Source organism: Petaurus breviceps, unplaced genomic scaffold (genome assembly GCF_028583685.1).
Source record: "Petaurus breviceps papuanus isolate PSGF00001 unplaced genomic scaffold, PetGlider_PUasm1.0 37, whole genome shotgun sequence".
NCBI classification, from domain to species: domain Eukaryota; kingdom Metazoa; phylum Chordata; class Mammalia; order Diprotodontia; family Petauridae; genus Petaurus; species Petaurus breviceps.
The window spans coordinates 96,421,961-96,441,999 of NW_027186296.1; the positions used below are offsets into that span (position 1 = coordinate 96,421,961).

At 38.5% G+C, this 20,039-nt stretch overlaps 1 long non-coding RNA gene and 1 other non-coding gene across 4 annotated transcripts in view; one reads left to right on the forward strand and one right to left on the reverse strand.

Annotated features, from left to right (window-relative positions):
* Positions 1-20,039, reverse strand: part of LOC138169537 (uncharacterized) — a 285,918-nt gene that overhangs the window by 248,413 nt on the left and 17,466 nt on the right. For all 3 annotated transcript variants that reach the window (XR_011170377.1, XR_011170376.1, XR_011170378.1), the window contains exon 3: positions 1,071-1,159. This is a non-coding gene — a long non-coding RNA (uncharacterized lncRNA). The remainder of the gene's footprint in view (positions 1-1,070; positions 1,160-20,039) is intronic.
* LOC138169689 (small nucleolar RNA SNORA72) lies at positions 16,463-16,596 on the forward strand. Its single transcript, XR_011170438.1, has one exon. It is a non-coding gene; the product is annotated as a small nucleolar RNA SNORA72 (small nucleolar RNA).

Below are 20,039 nucleotides of genomic sequence, written 5' to 3' on the forward strand. Positions count from 1 at the left end.
GGCCTGAATAGGCAAGGGAAGCTGCTATATGTGGGAGAAAGTTCTCATTAAATCAGAAATATCCTTAGGCATAAAAAATGAAACAAAGTGGGATATTGCAAATGACTTAGTAAAAATCCTTTAGAATTAAATTTTTTATTCCGCCTCCCTCGCCCCATAGAGATGCTGTCCTTTAACTATTAATACCTAATTACCATCACCAATGGATGAGGGTTGTGGGTTATCCAAAAATCTTTTCTATATGGCTTCGGACATGTTTATATTTATATTTGGAGGGAGGGGGAAAATAATGTGCTGGAAATTCCCTTGGAAATCAAATGATAAGGCTGATTTGGAAAGAACAGGCTGAGGGAGACAATGTCTCAATGTTGAGGGACTGCGCAGTTCTTCTTCAATATGATCAGTCCATAAGCACGCCGCTAACCCAGCAAAAATCAAGGAACCGGACTGCTTCCGCCTTCTTTCATAACCAATCTCTCTATGCCCCCGCACCTCTCCCCCCATATTGCTCTTTTATGGCCATTCTCCCTCTTCAAGGCTGCCCTGGGTACTGCTTTGCATTCATTCAACAAATGCTCATCAACTTCCGCCTAGATGGTTCTCTCCGAGTACTGATGAAAGACACTTCACCATAATTAAGTGAGATGGATCTTTGTGCTCAGAACAAAGAGAAACCCAGTTTCCTCATCTGTAAAATTAGGGGGTTGGACTGGATGGCCTCTTAGGTCCCTTGCAGCTCTGCCTCTATTGATCCCATTATATTTTTTTCCTCTGGTCGCTCGTTTTAGACCAGAGGTGTCAAACAGCCACCATCAGCACTCCCCAGTGCACTGGAACTAGATTAAAATGTAATTGTAATTTAACTAAATAAATAAAAATACGATAGAAGACAAATAATGCTAATATGTGATTTTCTAACCTTCAGGGACCCATTTCTATTTAAGATTGACAGTAGTGTTTTAGACCCGTTAATTTCATACAGCTCAATTCCGGAAACATTTATTCCTACTGCATCTTATACCTGAGAAATCATGAACCAGAGAAGTGACCCAGTGGGCAGAGTGCTGTACCTGGAGTCAGGAGGACTTAATGCTCAGATTTGGTCTTGGATTTCTGTTACCCTGGGGAAGTCACAACCCTGGAGCCTCTGTTCCTCCATCTGCAAAATAAAGATAATAATAGCACTTACCTACCAGGATTGTTATGAGGATCAAATGATAGAATATCTGTAAAACACTTTCTAAACTTCAAAGCACTACATAAATTCTTCTTATTATCATTGTTATATCACTTCTCTAAAATCAGTAGAATCCCAAATGCCCCAGTTTAAGTTGCTTTTCATAGCAGTGGAAACAGGGCTGATGATTTATATCAATCACCTCCTTATAACTGTTTCCTGTTCCAAGTTCCTCCTGGAATTCTATAATCAAATTAGTTGTTGTTCTGTCTTATCTGACACTTTGTGACCCCATTTGGGGTTTTCTTGGCAAATGTACTGGAGTGGTTTGCCATTCTCCAACTCATTTTACAGATTAGGAAACTGAGGCAAAAATGGTTAGATGACTTGCCCAGAGTAACCCAGCTAGTAAGTGTCTGAGGTCAAATTTGAACTCATGAAGATGAGTCTTCCTGATTCCAGGCTTCATGCTCTATCTACTCTGCCACCTAACTGCCCAATCAGATTAGGCAGATCTGTAAAATAAAGGTATTGGAATAGGTTGTCTCATAGGTACTTTCCACTCCAAATATTCCATTATTCTAAGAACTTAAATATGCCCTATTGACCAGAAACATTCAAAGAACTATTAGAGAACAAGAACCAGGTTCATTATATCTTACTGACTTTGAGCAAGGTATCTTCAAATTACAATACTTTTACATGTGATATAGCCAGTGTATAAGGCCTTCCTTGTACACTGCAAACCCAAGTCATAATTTCAGTGGGAGAAGTGAACCAGGAACTAAGAGGTGAGTGAAGCTCAGGAATACAGTGGAAAGAACACTGGATTTTGGATCAGAAGACCTGGGTTCAAATCCTAGCTCCCCTACTCACCACCAGTGTGACCTTGAACAAGTGACCTCAGTTCTCTGGGGCTCAGGTTACTAGTAGAGCAAATGAAGAGTTTTAGACTATGTCATCTCTCTAAGATCCAGTCCAATTCTAAACCTGTGAGTACATTCATGTTTTATCAAAGGTATAATTAAGTGCCTATGTGGTAGGAAATGAGATGGTGGTAAGGACAAGTTTGCACAAAGGTTTAAAACTAAAAAGGGACTATTCAAAGATGGACAAAAAAAGGGAAGAAATGAGGAAAATATCAAAGAACAGGAGTTAAATACTTAAGTAGCCTCATTCTTCATAGACAGTGTTGAGGCAGAGCCAAGATGGCGAATTAAGAAGAAGCATTAGAGTCTAGCTCTCTCTCTACACTCCTTTGACAAAGGTTTACAACGGTGTCAAACTCAAATTGAAATGGAGGTCACTAAACTGTACACCTGCAGGAGCATATTGACTTAAAAAACCACATTTTCACACTATCTACCGTGTTTCCCCGATAATAAGACCTATCCCAAAAATAAGCCCTCCCCTTACTGTGTAAGATTCCTCTAAAATAAGCCCTCCCCGAAAATAAGCCCTATTGAGATTGCTACTGTAGTGAAGGTGATCCCCTGCGCTACACGCTACATTACGGTACCCTCTGTATGCACCGTCCCCCCCCCGGGTGAAACGCACGCCGCGCTCCGAGCTGCATCCAATCAGAGCTGCAGCAGTGAGCACGTCATCCTGTTCTTCCCCAGTGATTTGCTTATTGAATAAAGGTACATTTTTTTGTTCACATTTACCTGTTTATTAAAATTGCTGTCAATGTTCATTAAAATAAGCCCTCCCCTGAAAATAAGCCCTCTGGTGTTTTTCTGTCCAAAAAATTTAATAAGACAGTGTCTTATTATCGGGGAAACACGGTATGTTTTATCATATTTTTATTTATTTTGTCAAATATTTCCCAATTACATTTAAATCTGCTCTAGGAAGCACTTACTGAACCACATATAGTCAATCGGCTGTGTATTTGACAATTCTGATATTTAGAATGCACCAGACTGAACTCTGATTGGGAAAGTCAAGAAGTCACAGTGAGTCATTTTTTCTAACCATAACAGCTTAGGGAGACAGATGGAGAGGTCTGCAAACTCTGAGGAGGGGATCTGACCAGAAGCCTATATGGCTATGGCACTGCAGGAAACATGCCAGTACCCAGGGATAGAGAGAAAGCTGAGACAATGCATTAGAAGGAGATCCCAGGAGTTCCTTGAGCAAGCACTTGATGCAGGAACAAAAGCCATCTGGCAGCTCTGCTGCCCATCACCCATTGCTGGCTGGGTCACAGATCCAGGACAGAGAACACAGAACAAGTTCTTGGAAGCAAAGTGCAACTACCATGTTTCCCCAATAATAAGACACTGTCTTATTAATTTTTTTGGATAGAAAAACACCAGAGGGCTTATTTTCAGGGGAGGGCTTATTTTAATGAACATTGACAGCAATTTTAATAAACAGGTAAATGTGAACAAAAAAATGTACCTTTATTCAATAAGCAAATCACTGGGGAAGAACAGGATGACGTGCTCACTGCTGCAGCTCTGATTGGATGCAGCTCGGAGCGCGGCGTGCGTTTCACCCGGGGGGGGGGACGGTGCATACAGAGGGTACCGTAATGTAGCGTGTAGCGCAGGGGATCACCTTCACTACAGTAGCAATCTCAATAGGGCTTATTTTCGGTGGAGGGCTTATTTTAGAGGAATCTTACACAGTAAGGGGAAGGGCTTATTTTCGGGATAGGTTTTATTATCGGGGAAACACAGTATGTGGGAAGTTCTGATTCCAGGAGCTGAGTGCAGCCTCCAGACCAAAGAAAGTTGGCAGTTCAGTCTCCCTAAACCTGGAGATCTTTCCAGCAGGCCAATAGTGACTGAATTAAGAAGCAAGCTGTTGAAACTACCAGACAGAAATATGCCAACAGACCCAAACCTGCATCAGGAACTTATAAAGCTCAGACGAGGAGGGCAGTGAACAGATTTCCCCTATAATCACACTACTTTAGGGGCACTTAAAGCTTATAGGTCCCCAGAAGGAGCTTTGAAAACAACAGAAGGATGCAAGAGGATTGAAACTCAGACCAGACATCCTTCCCACCTAAACTGTGCAAAGCCTAACACTAATGTAAAGTCCAAAGTCAAGAGGTAGGCTGGAAGAATGAGTAAACAAAAAAAGAACCCAACCATAAAGAGCTATTATGGTGACAGAGAAGTTCAAGATGCAAACACAGAAGAAGAGAATGACTCAAAAACATCTACAAGCAAAACCACAAAGAAAAGTGCAGCTTGGACACAAGGACAACAAGAATTCCTAAGAATTAAAATAAGCATTAAAGAAGGAGTTAAAAATTTATTTTTCAAAACAACTGAGAGCACTAGAGAAAAGAATGGGAAATGAGGCAAGAGTTAGGGAAGAAAAATATGAAAAGAGAATTAACTGCTTGAAAAAAAGATATACAAAATCTTACTAAAGAGAATAACTCATTAAAAATTAGAATTGGCCAATGAAACATCATGAAATAATAAAACAAAGTCAAAAGACAAGGGGGAAAACAGAAGAAAATATAAAATATCTCCTAAGAAAAACAACTGACCTGGAACACAGATTGAGAAGAGGTGATTTAAAAATCACTGGACTACCCGAAAGTCATAAACAAAAAAGTCATAAACATCATGTAGAGTGATTTATCCAAGAAATCATTTATCACAATCAAATTGGACTTATACCAAAGATACAAGAATAGTTCAACATAGTTAATAATATAGAAAACAAAAACATCTAAAAACACAAGTAGCTCAATAGAAACAGAAAAACCTTCAAAAAATGTGCCACACTCATGTATGCTAAAAGTCCTACAAAGTATAGGCATAGAGGGACCTTTTTTTAGATGTCATAAAGCATATCTATCTAAAACCAAAATCAAACTTCATATGCAATGAAGAAATACTAGAAGCTTTCCTAAAAAATGTAGAAGTAAATCAAAGATGCTCACTCTTTGCATTATTATTTAATACAGTTCTGGAAATGCTTGCAATAGGAATAAGACAAGAGAAAGAAATTAAAGGTATAAAGATAGGTCAAGAGGAAATAAGTCTACCCCTATTTGCTTATGGTTTACTTGGAAACCAAAGGGAATCATCAAAGAAACTAAGATAATAGCTTTAATAAAGTTGCAGGCTACAAAATAAACCATCAAAAGTCAAAAGAATTTGTTTATAATAATCACACAATCCAGTACACAATAGTAGAAAGGGAAATCCTATTCCTAATAATTACAAAATGCATATCATATCTGAAAATCAATCCATCAAAGTACACATAATACTCATTTAGATTCAATTACAATGTACTCCTTAAAGAACTTAAGTAAGGGGCAGCTAGGTGGCCCAGTGAATAGAGCAGTGGCCCTGGAGGACCTGGGTTCGGATCCAGCCTCAGACACTTAACACAAATACTAGCCATGTGACCTTGGGCAAGTCATTTAACCCCAATTGCCCTCCCCAAAAAAAGAAAAAAAGAACTTAAGTAGTTGGAGGAATAGTCAGGGTTCATGTCTAGACTGTGCCAATATAATACAGATGAGAACTCTACCAAAGTTCATTTACAGTTTTAATGCCATACTAATCAAATTACCAAAGGGATACTTTACAGAATAATAATAAATAAAGCAATTCTTTACAGAATAAAATAACAAAATTCATTTGAAAAAAAAAAAGAGACCTAGCATATTAAGGGAAATAATGAAAAGAAAGTATAGGTAAAAGGGGAATACCACTTCCAGACCTCAAATTATATCATAAAGCAGCAGTCCTCAAAACCATCTGGTATTGGTTAAGAAATAAATAAAGAGGTAGCACAATGGAGCAGACTAGACAAGGTAGAATCAGAAACAATGGAACTCAATGAGCTGGTGTCTAATAAACTGGAAAACATAAATTTCTTAGGAAAGAACTCCTTATCTGATTAAAGACTGTGGAGAAAATTAGAAAGCAGTCTGGCAGAAATTAGGATTAGACCAGTACCTTACACCATACACCACAATACGTTCTAAAAGGATATATGACTATTAAAAAATTAGAAGAGATCATGTAACTTTCTTTTTTTTTTTTTTAAGCAATCGGGGTTAAGTAACTTGCTCAAGGTTACATGGCCAGTTATTTCTGGGTGTGGTGCTGAGTGTCTGAGCCCGGGATTCGACCTCCAGATCATCCCAACACTGGAGCCGGTGCTCCCACTCGCTGAGCCACCTGGCCGCCCCTGAGATCATGTAACTTTCATAACTATGGGGAAGAGATGTATTCCTAATTAAACAGGGGATGGAGACAATCACAGCAGATGGAATAAATAGCTTTGACTCAATAAAACTGAAAAGATTTTTGACAAACAAAACTGATGCACTTAGGATGAGATATTTCTAAATCCAGGCCTAGCCTTCTCCTAGAAGGATCTAGGTGGTACAGCGAATAGAGCTCTGGGCCTGGAGTCAGGAACACCTGAATTCAAATCCAACCTCAGATAACTTACTAGTTGTGTGACCCTGGGCAAGTCACTTAACTTCTATTTGCCTCAGTTTCCTCAGCTGTAAAATGGGGATAATAATAGCATTTATAACAACCTGAGAATCAAGTTAGATAATAATTATAAAGCACTTAGCTCGGTACTTGGCAAGTTGCTATATAAATGTTAGCTATTAGGAAGGAATTCTTTACCACTTCTGACCATGCCTGGAAAGGAGGAGGTTGCAGGGCTGTTATCAGCAGTAGAGTGTGAATCCATACTGGAGAGGAGGCATGCTGGGATCTGGGTCAGGGGTGCCCTGGCTCAGAGGAGCTGCTTGGAGGTACCTCATCCACATCAGCTGGGGAGGCTTGACTCCAAGAGGCTGCAGGTCAAAGGTCCTGTGGTCAAAGGGGTTGCAGCTGGACCCAAGTCAGTAGTCATGCTTGAGAATTGCGAGTGATGTGCACGTCACCAAGCAAATTGTGGAATTTCTAAATCCAGCACTTGCTCTCTCTAAGAAAGAATCCCTTCCAGCCTCTGCCCATACCTAGAAGGCAAGAAATGCTTGGGCAGCTAGAGAGATTCTCCCCACTCACTCCCACTGTGACTGGTACCTTTCCCTGAAGCCCAGCAAAGGTAGTAGGAGTGGGTAGGCATACCATAGATAGCCTTACCCCAGGGTCCAAGCCTGAAGCCCAAGGTGGCCAGGGTATCTCAGGTTCTCCTCTCTAGGCCATCTGATGGGTTTGGGGATCAGACTAAAATTAAGGCCATGCTCAAGACTAAGATCAGGGCTTAGCGGTGATGTCCTAGTAGGCAGAACAGGGTCCCTGAATTCAGGGAGCCAGGTGGGTGACTTCAGGGTCCTCAGGGCTGCAAAACTGTGGGGAGGGGAATTGGGAGAGGGGGTTGGCTGAGATTAAAAGTATTCAAAATTAAGTTGAGTAAATGTAAATGGGGGGTGGGGGAGGAAAGAGTCAGAAAGACTTCTCCAAATACTGATAAAATACAAACAATTAGAGTTAAAGTCTTGTGGAATTAATGATTTTATCTTCATCAATTTCAAGAGTTTTATTAAGGCTCCTTTCTGACAGTCTGAGACCAGCAGATGTTCACCTTCATAAGAATCATTTTAAAAATACTCTCTTCACCAACCACCAAAATCTAATTTCTTATGAAAGACTGGCTAACAAAACAAAATCATTTTCTAATCTTATGAAATTCACCCCCCTCCCCCACCCCTTTCAAGTAACTATGTGCTTTCTACAGAAGCCACACCTGGAAATATGCTGATCTGGTGGTTCAATTGTTTAAAAATGTTTCCCCCTTGAATTGTATAAGGATAAAGCTTTGGGATTCAGGACCTGGTTCATATTGGTCACGTTAAATAAGCCTGGGCATTTCTCATGGGTGCCAGAATCTGAGCATCTTGGCAGTTACAAAGAAAGGAGCCCCACTTTGCTTCAGTCAAGGCCAGGCCCCTAGCCTGGGTTTGGAGGGCTGCCACAGCACAGACATGCTTACTAAAATACACAAACTGCCCCTCCTCTGGCCACCTTCCCACATTTCACAGCCCTTATTAAAAGGCAGCTTTTCCTGGGCAAGCACTAATGCTATGGATTTGGGGTTGCCTAGCTCCTTTTGAAGACTCCCTTGTTTGTTTCTCATGGATGATAGCAGAGAACTATATCACTTAGGAACTGTCCACAGAATCCTCACACTTTGAAAATTGGCTGCTTTCTTCCTCCTTTCCTTTTTTTCTTCCTCTCTCTCGTCCTCTCTCTCCTTCTTTCCTTCTTTCTTTCATTCTTTCTTCCTTTCTCTTTCCTTCTTTCTCTTTCTTTCTTTCTTTCTTTCTTCCTTCCTTCCTTTCTTTCTCTTCCTTCTCTCTTCTAATTGGTAAAATCCAAATCTATAGCATCATCAGGTGTCAGAGTTAGGAGGCAATATGACAGGTAAATGGTATTGCTTATAGAGCACTGGGCTCTAATTCAGAATCTTCCACTTATCACCTGTATAATTTTGGTTGTCATTTGACTTATCTCAAATTCAGTTTCCTCAGCTGTAAAATGAGAAGATTAAAAGTGTAGTGGCTCCCTATTACCTCTAAGGCCAAATACAAAAACTCCTCTGACATTTAAACCCTTCACCTCCCATATCCAACCTCCTTTTCCAGGATTATACATCACTCCCCTTCACATACTCTTCTAGTTCTACTACACTGGCCTTCTTGCAGTTCCTCAAACACTGCACTCCATCTTCCATCTCCATGCCTTTGCACAGGATGACTTTCATGCTTGGCATGTTCTTCCCCCAACCTTTGCCTCTTGGAATCTCCAGCTTGCCTCAAAGCTTAGCTCAGGAATCACCTCCTTCATAAGATCTTTCCTGATGCCCTGGGGTGCTAGTATCTTTCTGCCCAAATTATCTTGCACTTATTTTGCTTCTATTACATGTATATTTATATGTGTACATGTTGTTTCTATGTTAGAATATATAGAGAGAATATATATTTATTGCTTTATATTTCAAGTCGTTTTTTATGTTCTGCTGTGCACATGGCAATGTTTTTTGTTGAACCTCTTGGCAATGCCAAAGACTTTGATGAGTGACTATCATGGGATACATTTTGCATGACTACACATGTATAACCTATATCAAATTCCTTGCCTTCTCAATGAATGGGAGTGGGGAGGGAAGAAGGGAGAGAATTTGGAACTCAAAGTTTTAAAAACAACTGTTAAAAACAGTCTTTACATGTAATTGGGGAAAAATAAAATGCTAAATAAAAACTAGAAAAAACAAAGATTTTGGTGAGAATTTTCTTCTCTGGGTCTGCAATAGATGTGGCTACAGCATGTGCAGGAGTAGTTGTCAGGCTGCATTTCCACATTAATTTCTTCCCAGGATGATGGCTAAGGGCACTGGGCTGGAAGCAATGCTGTTTCCAAGATTCTTGGGTTCAGGGTCCTGCACTGTTTCCACTGGAATATTAGGGGAGATGGTCAAGATGGAGGTGGTGATTTACATTGGCTGGTTCATGCTACCTCTGATGTTTCAACTAGGTTGGTTTGCCTAACCCATGAGCAGCAATTGGTTGGTAATTGGTAGAAACAGCCAGTCTATTATCCATAGGCATTGCCTCTCTAGATGAGTGCTGGGCTAGAAGCAAGACTGATGTCTGTGGGGGTACTGACACCCCCAGGAGTTGTGCCTTTATCTCTCCATTGGTGGTGATTGGCTGACAGCTATCACTGGTGGTAATAAGGAAGTGATTACTCCCACCCAACCTATCGGATGGCTACACAGCTCGGATGGAAGTAGGTCTGGTGGCCAGGGGCACACTACTAATGCTATGGCTCTTGAGTTGCGGTTCCAAGTTCTCTACCACACTGCCTTCCTGGTTCATCTAATTTCTAGTTCTGCATTCTTAGGCAATTTCCTCAACCTTTTCTTGCCTCATTTGTCTCCTATGCAAAAATTAAGGAGCTGAATTAGAGGACCTCCCACATACTTTCTGGCCCCTTCCTACATCTCCAGTCTTCCTGTATTGTATCCTCCCACCCCATACACTCTCACTCTCTCTCCCTCTCTTTCCCTCTCTCTCCCTCTCTTTCCCTCTCTCTCTCTCTCTCCAGCTGTTCTGACTCATTAGAAATTCTGCACTCCATCTCCTTCTCCATGCCTAGAATGTTCTATTCCCTCACCTCTACCTTGTTTCCCTATATCCCTTCAAGATTCCTCTCAAACCCAGCCTTCTACAGAAGACCTTTCCCTGTACCTCCAGCTCTTAACATCCCCCCTTTCAAATTACCTTCCATCTACCCTGTACTAGCTATTTTATATGTTGCCTTCCCCCCTTAGAATGTACACTCCTTGAGGGTAGGGACTATTTTTTGTCTTTGTTTCCCCAGTGCTTAGCACAGTTTGTGCACAGCACATAGAAAAAAGCTTAATAAATGTTTCTTGATTGGCAGGCTAGCTTTTCAATTCTAGAAACTAGGATCACAATGGTGTACATTTTCTTTATTAAATGGTAAGAAAGCATAGACTTCCTTTTAAAAAAAATTAAGTGGCTTTGAAAATAGAATTTAATTCCCCTTTGATTGTAACTCACATTAAAAGTATATATGATGGCACCATACCCAGAAATAACTGGCCGTGTAACCTTGAGCAAGTTACTTAACCCCAATTGCTTAAAAAAATAAAAAATAAAAAAAATAAATAAAAAAGTATATATGATGGAACTGATGCAAAGTGAAATGAGCAGAACCAGGAGAACATTGTACACAGTAACAATAATATTGTATGATGATCAACAGTGAATGACTTAGCTATTCCAAGTATTCCAAGGACTTATAATGAAAAATGCCTTCCACATCCAGAGACAGAACTGCTGGAGTCTGAATGCAGATCAAAACATACTATTTTTTACTTTATTTTTGTATGTGTGTGTTTTTGTCTGTTTTCTCTCACAACATGACTAATATGGAAACATATCTTGCATGACTGCACATCTATAATCTATATCAAATTTCTTGTCTTTTCAATGATGGGGAAGGGAAGGGAGGGAGAAAATTTAGAACTCAAAATTTAAAAAAAATTAATATTAAAAATTGTTTTACATGTAATTGGAAAAATAAAATAAATTATTTTTATTTTATGGTGGGGGGAAAGTATATATAATGACTCCTCACTTTTATTCCAAAAATGCATTTTTGGACAAAAATTGTTAGGTAGTGAGTGGCCTGATTATGTCCTACTAACACTAGGTTAAAAACATGTGGGGGTTAAACCTGCAGTTGGTCTATTTTACCACTAGGTGGTACTCCTACATCAGCATGGCAGAATTTTAGACTTGGCAATAGAAGAGACCTTTGTGACCACATAATCTAACCTTCCACCTCATGAAGAAATATCCTCTTCACTATAGAATCCTAGAATTTTAGAGCTGGAAGGAACCTTCTAGACCATCTAGTTCAATGTCCCACCCAATGTAACATCTCTAACAGATGGTTATTCAATCTCTACTCGAACACTTCTAGTGATGGGGAGCTCACTACTTCACAAGGGGAATCCCACCATTGTTGAACAGTGTTAATTGTTACTATGGTCTTCCTTATGATGAATTGAAATCTGTCTCTTGTAACGTTCACCCCCTGGTCCTCCTTCAGCCTTCTGGATCCTAAAAGTGTAAGCTTATTCCCTTTTCCATATAAAAACCCTCCAAATATCTGAAGACAGTCATCCTATTTCTGCCTTATTCCCCAAAGTTTTCTCTTCTCCAAACTAAAAAACCATTGCATTCAATAGATCTTCATATAACATGGTGTTAGGATCCCCTCACCAATACCATACAGTATATGTACACTAATACCTTCACCTAGTCTAACACAAGATCATAGGATTTTAAATTTGAAAGGTACCTTCAATACCATTAAAATAAATGTCCAACAAAATAGAAGGAAACCACATAAAGAGCAGATAAAAGAAACATTAGGTAGCAGACAATGAGACAATGAAATGTGAAGAGTTAAAAAGGAAACTGCCTGTATTCTGAAAAATAATAATAATGGTAATAACTAGTATTTACATAGCACTTTAAAGTGTTTGAAAAGCACTTGACAAATACTGCCTCATTTTATCCTCTTCTAGCCATTTAATGGTACCATAAATGCCACTATTACGTGACAGCAGGTACCCACCAGCTAGGTTAGAAGGAATGGAAGACAAAATAACTCCTAACCAATCTTCCTGGCCTAGTCTATCCCTCATCAGTTCATTCTTTACACAGATGCCTAGCTAATCTTCCTAACAAACTGCTCTATTCACATTCTTCAAGAGAACAAAAGTAATCACAACTCACTGTTATATGACATTTTAAACTTAGAGATCAGTAGCATATGTATTAGTGTCAGAATTGTTCCCATTTTACAGATAAGGAAACTGAGGCTTAGACAGTTTTGGAACCACACATTCCCAGAACTCAAAAGTCACATAGGCAAACTTGTACCTAAGTGTGAATTCTTTTTTTTAAGCCCACCTAAGGTGTGGTCATCTAGCTTTCACTTGGAGACATCAAGCCTAAATTTGACTTCTTACAGTAGGACAACGAAAAATGAACATCCTTCTCCAGGTGCAGTCTAATCGAAGCACTGCCCGACACACCATCACTCATCTCCCTACTCCTAGGCATTATACTTTTTCTTCATTCTGCCCAAGATGGCACTACCTTTATTGATGACTACTATTGATGTCTATTGAACTCAGAGTCCAATACCTCTGGATCTTTTTCAGATGAACTTCTAACTAGATACCTGTCCATCACCTTATAATGGTAAAGTTGATTTTTTTAAAGTCAAGTGCAAGATTTTATATTTATTCCTATTAAATGTCATCTTTTTTGACCTGATCCACTCTAGAGATCTTTGGGGGCTTCAACTAAACATCCAACACATGTAGCATCACACAGACTGGGGAAAGTACTAGATTTGGAGTCAGGAGATCTAGGTCCAAAGAAAAGTACTCTAACATTTCTTGGTGTCATCATCTTCATCTAAAAAATGAGGGGGTTGGGAGTTCCATGTCATGTGAGCAATAAGATGGAGGAATGGGCATTTTCTCCGCTCCTCACCACCTCTTAAATCTCCCTAAAACAGAAATGAACGACCAAAGATAAAGCAACTTCAGATGTCTCCATGGTCTAGGATACCTAGAATCCAAAAGAAGGTTAAAAACAACAGCAACAACACACCCACCACAATGATGCCCACCTACTGAATCTCACTCAGCACCTTTCCTCTACCTCCCACCCTACTGATAGCAAGACTGCACTCGCAGATGCAAGGACCCAACAAAGGCTTACAATAAGACCTACGCCGCCCCCCCCCCCCCACACACACACACACCTGGCCTCCCTATCTCTTCCCAGTGCTGTCAAGACCCTGGATCCAGGTTGCAGAAGTTTGCCTGGGCAGAAAAAAACATCCAGTATAGCCAAAGCCCTCCAGAAGCAAAAACTTTCGTGGCTGCAAAGCTCTTAACTGCTGGTGCCACACAGGTAGCCCTGTAGCATTAGTACAGCAATTCTCAGACAACTGAGGAACAGAAGTAGGACACCCAGGATAGGTCACGGTGTGTAATGGAGGAGGGGGACAGGGGTGTCTATGTGTGTGTGCAGCGCTCCACTAAGCCTGAGGGGGAAAAGTCACTTAGGGCAGAAACATAGGCTGGTGAACCATGAACTGACCATCATGGGGGGAAGCTAAGAAACTTTGAGATCCAGTGCCCAAGGAAACCACCATCAGAGGATTAGGAGTCAGAAAGTGAATAAGGGAAAAACAAGGGACAAAAAGGCTGAAATTTCCAAAGATCTCAGGAAAAAGAAAACTCAAAGATCTTGAACATAAGCAAATAAATCAACACCGACAACAAAAGGAAATGTGGTCCAGATCTAGTAAACAAGTTCAGACATCTAAAAATAAATATAGCCAAACGAAAGAAAATGATTCAACACTTGATAAGAGAGGGCCCTGTGGAATATAAGGGAAACATGGAACCACATGTTCTTGGATGGTTCAAAAGAGAAATGAGAATTTTGAGAACAGAATTTATGGACTGCAAAGCAAAAAGACAGAATAGAAAAACTGGAATCTGTGATAGGAAGTCTCACCAAAGAAACAAGAGAGAGCAATAAATTGGAAATGCAAACACACAGAAGTGAAAGACAATCTACAAGAAGAAAAGCAAAAAACATTATAAGAAAATATGTTCACTATGTAAGCAAACCATATTGTCTCAAAGATAGGATGTTTAGAGACATCCTATATATGACATATGATAAGGATAATAGGTCTCCCAAAAGAATATGACAGGTCAAGAAACTTTTAACACCATTAATTCAGTAAATAATAAAATAAATTTGCTCAAAATTTCTGAATATAGAAAATGAAAAGGGAATCTAGGTGGGGCAGTGAATAGAGCATGGGTCCTGGAGTCAGGAGGACCTGAGTTCAAATCTGACCTCAAACACTTGACACACTAGCTGTGTCACCTTGGGCAAATCACTTAACTCCAATTGCCTTGCCTTCCCCCTTCCAAGAAAAAAAGAAAGAAAGAAAATGAAATACCAATTGAAAGAATTCATAGATCACCTTAAAGAGGAAAAAAAAAACCAACAGTTACCCAAAGCTGAGAACTCTTAAGACACACAGTGATTAAATTTAATAATTCAATCCAGAAACAACAAGATATGCAAGGAAAGACAAAGGAAAGGAAATTAAAATAATGCAAGACTATTCTGCAAACATCAGAAAACAAAGGAGGGATTGAAATAATGTGTTCTGAAGATCAGTGGAGCTCAGGATTCAATCCCATGGGACCTACCCTGAAAATCTAAGTTTAGCCACAAATCAAAAAACATGAATACTCAATAATAAAGAGATGGTTGAAACATTTTTTCAAAGAAAACCATAACTGAAGAAATTAGTTACTTCTTGAATACCCAAACAAGAGAAATACAGGAAAGAGAAATGCAGCAGCCCACCACCACAACAACAGCAGAGTGACAGCAGAGAGGCCAGTAAGAAACTTCTTTCTAAATATAATGGGGTGAAGGTGGAGGTAACAGTGAAGAGGTGGGCATAGGGAATGAGGGATACAGTCTGGCAGCACTCTGCCTACAGTGAGTCATTTTTTGTGGGATCATATTATGACATGGGAGGGTATTTGAAAGAGGGGGAGAGAAGTACGGAAAGAGAGCAATGTGTGATGTGCCAGGGTCAAATCAAAGACTAGCAATGAGAGGAAGATGACCTCTGTGGTCTCAGGAAGAGAAAAGCCTACGGAGGAATGGATGAGGAGGGGGTGGGGAGAAGACTGATAAGGGGAGAAAAGGAAGGAGGTCTTACTTTGGAGGTGGGAGGGGGTTCCACTGATAAATACCCCTGTGGGTAAAGAAAGATGAGGAACTTGTACTGAAAGAGGCCAGGGAATTTGATGCTTGAAAAGTCTACTAGTCTTATAAGGGGCAGGAGGGTTGGAACCCCCTAGAGGCAATGGGCACCTGCAGGAGTGGATAAGTGTGGACCCAGGAAGACTTTGAAACAAAAGGGAATAAAAGGTAACCAATGGAGGGTATAGAACATTGGAGGGCTGAAAAATCAGGGAAGTGGTAGAGAAGGGGTTCTACCATGGGGCGGTATCCTTTCTGAAACCTGCAACAACTGGCATTGTTCTGAGATCGAGGTACACCAGAAAAGGAGAATCCATAGGGCAAGCTCTCCCTACAAGGAAATGGCAGAAACCACCTATAGGCTAGAGGCTAGAAAGGCCACCTTGGAAACTTTGATTTCATGAGGAACACAAAGGAAAAAGAGAGACTAGATAATTATAGAGGTGAAAACCAGAGAATGAGGGTCTAAAGTAACCAGAGAGGGCAATTAATAAAGAGTGAGAATGAGTATGAAAAATCTTTTTTTGGAAATGGTGCCAAAAAATTAAATTTTAAAAACTAATGAACAGGCCTAGATTAAGGGGAGGAGAAGGGGGAACTTACTTCACTGAGAGGGAAAAGAGAAGAGAAGAACTATATAATCATATATAAGCAGGAGGAAAAGGAATTAATAAATCAAACTCAAAGGGATAAAGGTAACAAATAAGTAGAAGGAGGGGAAGAAAGTCAGTGAGAGCAGGGTCACTTAAAAAAAAAAGATTAAGGTAAAGTAATTGAAGGAGCATAGGACTATATTTATAGCAGAAGAGAAAAAAATCTTAAACTGAAAAAATTCCTAGGGTGGGAGTGGAGGAGGGGGAAGGAGAAAGGGAGAAAATTTAGAACTCAAAGTTTTAAAAATGAATGTTAAATTGCGAATATTCTCGCTGGCCTGATATTATTGTGATCTGGTCAGGCTAGACATTCGCTAAATTAAGACCATGCATTGTGTCTCCAGAACTAGTTCTCTTCCCTGGTTTTGGTTTTATAAATGCTGGTAACAAACTAAAAAAAAAAATGAATGTTAAAAATTGTTTTTACATGTAACTGGGGAAAAATAAAATATTAAATAAAATTTTGAAATGCCTCAATATTAGAGACAGGTGAAAGAAAACATAAAACTAACTCTCATAACATAAAACTAACTCTCATATAATAAATGTGAATAGATTAAATAATACAATAAAGTGAAATAGTGACAGACTGGATAAGGAAACAAAACCCTACAATCTGTTGCTTACCAGAAATAAATTTAAAAAACAAAGATATAAACAATATAAAATTGAGGGGATGGGAAAATATTTACTATGCATGAAGTGAATCCAAAAAAGCAGGAGTTGTAATCATGCTATCTGACAAACCAAAAAAAAAAAAACATTCAAAAAATTAAAAAGGATAAACAAGGAACTATATTGTGTTGAAAGGAACCATAGACAACAAACCAATATCAAGGATAAACGTATAGGTTTCAAATGCCTTAGTATCCACATTCATAAAGGAAACATCTGAGATATAAGAAGCCATACACAGTAACACATTAGTAACAAGAGTCTTTAATATTTCTCTCCAAGTTTTGGATAAATCTAAAAGATAGATAAACAAAAAGGGGAAATATGAAGCTGAACAAATTGCTGGAGTAACTAGAGTTTCAAGACTTACAGCATTTTCCAAATGGGACAGCAAAAGAATATACATATTTCTCAGAACCACACAGAACTTTTACCAAAATTAACAATGTACCAGAGCACAGAGATATTACAAGCAAATGTAAAAAGGCAAAAATAGCTAATACATCCTTCATAGACCATTATATAATAAAAATAGTAATTGTTCAAGGACCACAAATAAAAGATACAGACCAGAATGGAGACTTAACAATGAAATCCTAAATAATGAGTAGGTTGAAGAACAAATTATAGAAACAATTAATAAGAAAATTATAATGATGAAACAACATACTAAAATTCATGGGATAAATTTAAATCAGTCCAAAGTGAGGGAAATTATATCCTTACAAATATACATCAACAAAACAGAAAAAGAGAGGATTAATAAACTGGATGTGCATTTAAAAATTAGAAATTCAACAAATAAGCCTAAAATAAGTACAAAAAAAGGGACAAATTAAAAGAGGGGAGAAAGATAAATTGAAAACAAAAAATCATAGAAATAATAAATAAAACTAAAAGTTGGCTCTTTGAAAATATTAATCTGATTAAAAAGAGAGCATAAAACCAAATCATTAAAATAGCACATGAGAAAGGTGAAATTTCAGCAATACAAGAAGAATTTTTTTCAAAATCAGAACATATGCTAAGGTTATATGCTAGCAAAATTGAGACCACAAATAAAATAGAAGAATACCTTTGAAACTATAAAATACACGGATTATCAGAAGGCCATATAGAGACCTTAAATAATACAACTGTGAGGGAGTTGGGGAGGGGGGAATAGAACTAGCTGTGAAGGAACTATCAAAAACTCCTAATCTGTATGGTTTCAAAGAGAAGTCTATCACATTTTTAAAGAACAGTTAGTACCCATACTTCTCAAATTATTCTTAAAAAATTGATAAAGAAAGCACCCTATCAGAATCTTTTTATGAAAAATATATAATCTTAATACCTAAACCAGGGAAAGATAAAACATAAAAAGAAAACTATGGTCAATATCATTAATGAATATTGATTCATAAGTTTTAAACTAAGTCCTGCTAAACTACAGAAATTTATCCAAGAAATCATTCATTATGACCAAGTGAGATTTAGACCAGGGGATTCATGGATGGTTCAACATTGGGAAAACAACTGACATAATTAGTCATATTAAAACCCAAACTTCCAAAATCACACGATCATCTGAATAGATACAGAAAGAGCCTTTGAAAAAGTGTGACTTATATGCTAAAAACCCTATGAAGTATAAATGCAGAAGGAACTTATTTTAATATCATAAAAAGCATCTATCTAAAACATTTAAGTATCATATGCAATGGCAATACACTAGAACTTTCTTCAATAAATAGGGGAATTAAGCAAAAATACCCACTCTCCCCATAATTATTTGATGTGATTCTGGAAATGCTAGCAACAGAAATAAGACAAAAGAAAGAAATTAAAAACATAAAGATAGATAAAGAAAAGATGAAACTATCCCTAGTTGCTAATGACATGATGATTCACTTGAAGAATCCTAGGGAATCATCAAAGCTACTGAGACAATTAATAGCTTCAGCAAAGTTATGGGCTACAAAATAAACCATCTTTATAATAATAACTCAATGGCCTCTAAAATTCCTTCCAGCTCTAAATTTATGATCCTTTGAGCTATGAATTGAATCCATTTAGTCACTTAAGATTAAACTATGTAATTCAATTCAACAAACCTTTAGTAAATGCCTAGAAGGGCAGTTAGTCCAACTCTCCCATTTTATGGGCAAAGAAACTCAGGATTAGTTTAAGTGACTTGTCCAAGGTGACACAATTTATACATGGCAGAGCTAGAATGAAAATTCTGGGCTTGTGACTTGACATTCAGTGTTCTTTTCCATCATACTGCATTGCCTCAATGTAATAAGCTTTTATTAAGAGGCAGTTAGATAGTATTTTCACTTTTTTCTGTTTTTTTTTTCTTTCTGGTAGTTCTTTCCTTTTGTTCTGATTCTTCTTTCACAACCTGACTAATGTGGAAATATGTTTAATATGATTGTACATGGATAGCCTCTATCAGATTTCTTACCATCTTTGGGAGGGGGAGGGGAAAGAGGGAAGGAGAAAAAAATTGGAATTTGAAATCTTATAAAAGTGAATATTAAAAACTAAAAAAAATTTAAATTAAAAAAAAAGAGTCAGTGGATAGAGGCACAGTGGATAGTGTTGGGTTTGGGAGGCAGGAAGATGAGTTCAAATCAAACCTCCAACATGTACTAACTGTGTGACCCTGGGCAAGTCACTTACCTTCTGTCTGCTTTAGTTTTCTCAACTGTAAAATGGAGACAAGAGTACCTATATCTCCCGGGTTGTTGTGAGAATCAAATGATATCATATTTCTTACTTGCTTAATTTTTAACACAGTGTCTGGGCACATAACAGGTGGTTAATAAATCCTGGTTTCCTTCCTCTGACTGGACAAAGACAAAATTGACAAGAAGTCCTTGAACTCAGAGAGCCTGCATTCTACTGGTTCTCCATTGAAGGCTCTTGGAAAACTAAGTTTTCTGCAAGGAACAACATGGCAAGGACCAATGGTAGAAGACAAAGCGCACCAGGTGTCCTGTCTGAAAATCTTAAGTATTGGGTCTGCATCTTTATACCAGACTGAGTGTAGGCAAGTATCTCTAAATTCGAGTTTCTTTCTCAGCAAAATGGAAACAACAATACTTATGCTACCTACTTCATAAACATCATCACAAACAAAGTAACCTGCCAACTGACAGTAGAAAGAAGGCTG